Source organism: Anarhichas minor, unplaced genomic scaffold (assembly GCF_050575085.1).
Source record: "Anarhichas minor isolate MPS153535 unplaced genomic scaffold, ASM5057508v1 ptg000136l, whole genome shotgun sequence".
In the NCBI taxonomy this organism is placed as follows: Eukaryota; Metazoa; Chordata; class Actinopteri; order Perciformes; family Anarhichadidae; genus Anarhichas; species Anarhichas minor.
Genome location: NW_027466582.1, coordinates 17,150,001 through 17,155,990, shown reverse-complemented (window position 1 = coordinate 17,155,990; position 5,990 = coordinate 17,150,001).

Genomic DNA, 5,990 nt, shown 5'->3' with positions numbered 1-5,990 from the left:
AATGGTGAACACAGGTTCATGTGTGTGCACACCTGTACACATCTGCTCCTCTCACTCTCTCTCTCTCTGTCACTCTCTCACTCTCTCTCTCTCTGTCTTTTCAGCAGTGCACAAACCTCCCGCCCATGTACGGCAGGGTTGCTAGTGTGACGGCTCTGTTTGCAGTTCCTCTAGAAAGGCAGCAGGGTCTGGGGAGAAAGAAGGGAGGCAATGGGGGGTCCGGCGTAGGAGTGTCTGTCCATCACCACCTCACACCCGTTGACGGGTGACGAATCAAAAAAGAAACATAGAAACGTCACCAACTAAAGATGACGTGTGTTTGGCAAACATAACACTATCGTGGTTAACGGGTTCGTCTGTAGTTGCCCGCGCTGTGATAGGATTCCACACAGCAGGGAAATGGATCGTGGTGAGCGGAGCTAACGTTAGCTTACATTAGAGCAGACAAACACTCCTTACCGTCGCTGTTGTAGGGGACGCCTGTGGATTGAATGTCTTTTGGCATCGGCTTGTTGGTCGGACGAAACCTTTGGGTCTGATAACTTCAACTTCAACTTAATTGAAAAAAATAATTAACCGATAAGTTGTCAATAGCTTAGCTGCAGCCCTAGAGGAGACGATGACTGCTTTGATAATGTTTTTTTTAACTTTGTGTAGGGATTGAAACCGCTGAAATGAAATGAAAACATTTTTTACCTGAACTACCTGAAACTACCTGAACTACCTGAAACCATTTCAAATCCTCTGCTGGTCCCTTGAGCCCACGTTGGAATCCAGCGTCCTATTCAATACTGGCACAAAACCTCCAGTTATTGCTTGGACGGGGACTTTCTCTCGTCCGTAAGGGCCTCTGCTGTTCCTCCCCCTCCGCACTGATCACTACCATATGGGCTGGAAGTGCTCCGCATACTGCGCACCGCACCATGAGTGATCGCTGATTAATGAGAGGGAGAGAAAAAGACTGAGAGGCAGAGGAAGAGACAGATGAAGGGGAAGAAAAATGGTTGGAGGAGGGCGAGGCGATGAGGCGGAGAGTTCTAAATTGAGTGGAGGAAGAAAAAAGAAGCTGAAATTTGAAGACATGGAAAAGGAAAGAGGAAGGATGGAGATGCGGCCGGGATGCTCTCCAGAGCCCCCTCCATCCTTCCTTCCTTCCGTCCAGGCCCAGCTGCACTCCTCCTCGAACAAACCCTCGGGTCATTCCTCAGTCCCAGTATACCTCTCCTCCATTCTCCCCCCGGCCTCTGGATTCCACGCTCCACAACATTTATCTGGTTCTGCTCGCATGTTTTGTTTCAGCTTCACAGGATTTATCACCCTCCCCCGCTTTTGGAAAAACAGCTGACTCTGGCCTTTCCAGAGCGCCGCTTTATTTGTCGGGATGGTTTCCAGCCAAGAAGGGTAAACGAGTCGATTTAGAGAGAGAGGGAGAGAGAGAGAAGAAGTCAGAGAAAAGAAATACCACGGCAATGAGTCAGTTGCTAATGAATCTATTCTAATCACAGTCAAAAGTCAAAAGTGTGTGGCGGTGTGTCTGTCTTAAGGGAAACAAATGGTCCCGTATAGAAAGCAGCTGATTGAGAGAGTCTGAGCAGCTCTCTGTGGTTTCATAGGGAACTATGGGAGGGAATGTACACCAGGCCAAGAAAACACCCCTGAGATTATCATGAAATCACCCTCATAACTTGGGCGTCCGTGGCTAAATCAGAGGATCGGCGGTTCGATCCCCGGCTCCGGCTCAGCTAGTCGCATGTCGATGTGTCCTTGAGCAAGACACTTAACCCCAAAAGTTTCTCCCGTAGCTGTGCCTACGGTGTGATTGAATCTGAATTGTAAGTCGCTTTGGATAAAAGCGTCTGCTAAATGACTGTAATGTAATGTAAAAATGAATGGATACTGTAAGGAAACAGCAAAGTGCTATTATATAGATAAATAATATATATTTAATTTATCTATATCATACCATATTATTATATTAATTCTAGTCTTCATTTTTTTCTGTGCTCAGAAGACAGGAAAAGAAACAATAATAATATATATTAGAAGTATGTATGTATGTATGTATGTGGAATTCAATTGGAAATATTGGTTCATGTTCATGTGTTCATACTAGGAAGTCGATTAACCTGAAACAACACCACTGAGTTACAGTGGACTTTTTCTCCATTTAGGTCTATGGGGAAAATATAACTCCACCCTTTGGCCACTACGCTGGTTTGCCGACACCGTGTTGCAATGGTTAACACAGTACGATCTGCTCCGTGACAATATGTAACACACTGTGATCGTCCACAAACAGTGCACTCAGCTGAACTCACCACTCATTTCCTGGGCTCATCAGAAACAGAGGATGAGATTTCAGTCACCCCGTTTTATGCTTTGTTTCTATCTTTAGGAGGTTGGCTTGTTATGTAACTGTGGGCCCCATCAGCAGCGAAATTATCACAATTTCCACCCACAGTGGTGATGCAGCGAGTCAGTACAATCAGGGAACGTAGTGAAGGGAGTCCCGCTTCTCTGTTATTTATCTCGTGGTCACAAATAAGAAGGTAATCCAAACTTTGTCGTGGCACCACAGGACCCAAAACACATGAATCTAACAGCCGAGCACTGACATATGGTGTCAACATCTTTCTGCCGTTGGCCTCCTGCGCCCTGTTTATCTCTTTCTGCCTCCTCTCCCCCGCACACCCACACCCTGCCACCGCCAGGATGTGACATCACGGCGCCCCCCCCGGAGTTGTTCTGTTCCTCTTTGAAGTCGGAGCCGCTCTGAACTCTGAATCCTCATTAACATTAATGAAGGCGATGGAAATATTCTCATCTCATATCCCATTCTCCGTTGCTATTCTCAGATCTGCAGATATTTTTCACATCTGTCTGTGTCTTTCTGCTCCATTAGAGACCGTTTAACACGTATTTCTAGAACTGGACGAGGAGCCGAGAGGTATCTGCTGTATCTGTGAAGCTTGAAAATACAGCTTCAAAGCGTGACGTTGGTAAATTTAGTCTGTGTCGTATTAAAGGTGCTCAGTTTTAAAGTCAGAGCATTATCTATGTAGAGATGGATTAGTAATGTATTGCTGAGCAGAGAATGAAGTCACTCTCCCTCTGTGTGTGTGTGTGTGTGTGTGTGTGTGTTGTAATCCAGGCTTCTCTGTGCTTTGTTTACGTAGCATGCACGCTAGTTCATGCGAGTCCCAGTTAGCATACACAGTGTCGTGGAAGCGTTCCCCCTCAAGTAAACACCGTTAGCTCAGCGGTTGCGTGGCCTGTTATTCGCGGTGGTTTTATTCACATATTTTCTCCCCACCCACTTTCCGCTAACACCCGCCCTTCTGTCCCTACGATTGGCTGGTACTCGTTGCCTTCTTCTCAGAATTTGTTAAATTTGTATAGCTGATGAAAAGCATTGGTTGAAGGTTGGTAGGGTTAATGATTTCTGAGGTTTTCATGAGGACGGATGCCTTCTTGTAGAAGGATTACGGTGATCAGAAATGTTTTTTTTAAATGTTGCTTTGCACGTTGCCCATATGGACGGAATACATTAACAGATCTGTTGGAGATTTAAAGATTGCCAACTTGTGGTCGGATACACAGCCCAGAAATGCACCTTATTTCCGAGCTGTATGCAGCCGTCAGCGAGGCCAGAACTAAAGAAAAGCCTTTTTTTGGGAGAAACACCGGGAACCCCAGTTTAAAGTGTAGATGTATAAGTGGCACTTTGTGCAGACGCGCTGATAGCAGGCAGCGCTGTTGTCTCCGTGGAGAGAGCGGCTGACGTGTTCAGTGGAAGAGTGAACAAGCAGGAGAGGAGGGTCAACAGGACTAGATTACACCGGTGCTCTGACATCACATCCCTGAAGTAGCCGCGGGGCAAACGCAGCAGCACGTAACGCGCACCAATCTCAGCGGGGAACGTTAATGACGCTGCCATTAACGTCAATGGAAGATAATTGTACACTTTATTTCCCCTGAAATGTGTTCTGTGGGCATTCTTCCTTCTCAAAACACTTCGAGGTGGTTCCTGTTGGCTTTCAGCTCGCAGCGGTTCTAAAGAAGTGGAGCCCCGGGGCCTCTTATAATCACACCACAGTACATTCACCACACAAGAATGCGCCATTGTGCATATCGTGCACTGATTTGTTTGGTTTGTGATTTTACTCCGTGGTTAAGAGAACGCACCGTCATCCCGTCTGACCGCAGTCAACAAAACTCGCAGCAATGCGATCGTTAATTTAAATTTTTTTTCTTAAATTCTACCGCTCGCATGGGATTGCGCCTTTTCTGATTGGCTGCGTGCAATCAAGAGAGCCACGCAGACCCCAACCGGGCTGTAGAGGAAGAGTAAAAATCATACAGATTAAATCCCTCCTTTAGAGAACTGTGAAGTGTTTTCCTTCTGCCTATTGTAGGCTCACACATAGGTCAGTGTCTCTGGTGAACAAGGGCTAAACAACCTTTAAAGCTCCAGGAAGTCACTGCCCCCGGGTCAAGAAGTAACTCAACTGCTACGTCAGGCTCAGAGATCACTTTTTTAATATCAGCTTTGTCACAGAGCATGCATGAAACGGACATTACCACACACGATGTGTAGTTATGAATGAATTATCCTGCATTGAATTATTTCTTTTTTTCCTCCTCTCCATTTCCAGCGCCGGTGTGTTTCTGCTCACACCTAGCCAGTTGTTAGCTATAGGAGCGGAGGTGTCAATGCAGCCTGGAAGAGAGTTCAGCTTCTGTTGTCGTGACGAGTCACATAAGCAGAGGTGTGAACATCTGAGAACCGAATGTGTTTGTATGGATGCGTTCCAACAGGTTCTCACGCATCAAGCGCTCGCCCAGTGGCCCCTACGCTTCAGACCGTGACGCTCTACGTACCCCCTCTAGCGTCAGTTTGGGAGGTGTCGGGGACGGCACCTCCCAATTTAATTTAATTTATTTATTTCGTTTTTATTGTTCACTTGGTTTAGGCAACAAAAATACTTGGTAAGGTTTAGGAAAAGATAGTGGTTTGTAGTTAGTGCATTTGTTACGTAAAAGAAGTTCCCTTAAAGCGCTGCGTACTTAAGTTGCGTAACAAAAGTAAGTCAAATTGAAGGGGTATATCACGGTGTTGTCCAATCTGGAAGCTGTCTGTCTTTTCAAACTTTAACCCTTTCACAGTGGGTGAAACTTAGTTAATGAATGTTAATTGCAGCCTTTTTAGTCGCCTGTTGCCCAGCCCTAAGGGACTCACACAAGACTAATTCAAAAAGGAATCGCCAGAATTGAAGCAACAGAAGCCTAGATATCTAGATTTGTATTCCTAAAACAGTGATCCTACATTTCCCATGATGCCTGTCCGGTAAATGCCAAGGGCACATCGTAAGGGTAATTTTCTCAGACTTGGAAAAACCTCCTGCAAAAGACACCAAGACAATGTAGAACGTTTGTGTTTTTTTCACAGGCTAAACTGTAAATGGACCTTTTATGTTTATAAGTGCCAACATATGATTGACAGCCACAGTGTACCGAATGCAACAATGTGACACAATCTGAATACATGTAGAGAAAGTGAGCGAGATGCAGAGAGTGTAAAAATGGAGGAAGACGAGCACGGATCGCTCGGGGAGAAGAGAAGAGAGGACACGGCATCTTGTTTTTTTTAAAAGTATCCGTTTCAAGGTTGGAAAATGCATGAAAAATGGAGCTGTAGCTCTCTAACTCGCACGTAAAAAGTTTCAGTTGGCTGCGATCTGCAACCGCCAAATCCCACGCACCGGCCCTTTAAGAACACAAGGCGCGCGGCTGCTAGGTGTCCTGCTCCCTTGGCGCCTCACTGAACTCATTTATGATTGTGTTGTTTTTAGTTTTTTACATATATGAAATGCAGCCAGCCACCCATGAAGCAGATTTCATTAGTTTTGTGCTCAAGGGCTGAAATCTGAATGAGAGCTCATATGAACTCCTCTCCTTGGGCTCGTGTGCTGGTGATGGCAGTCTGCAGA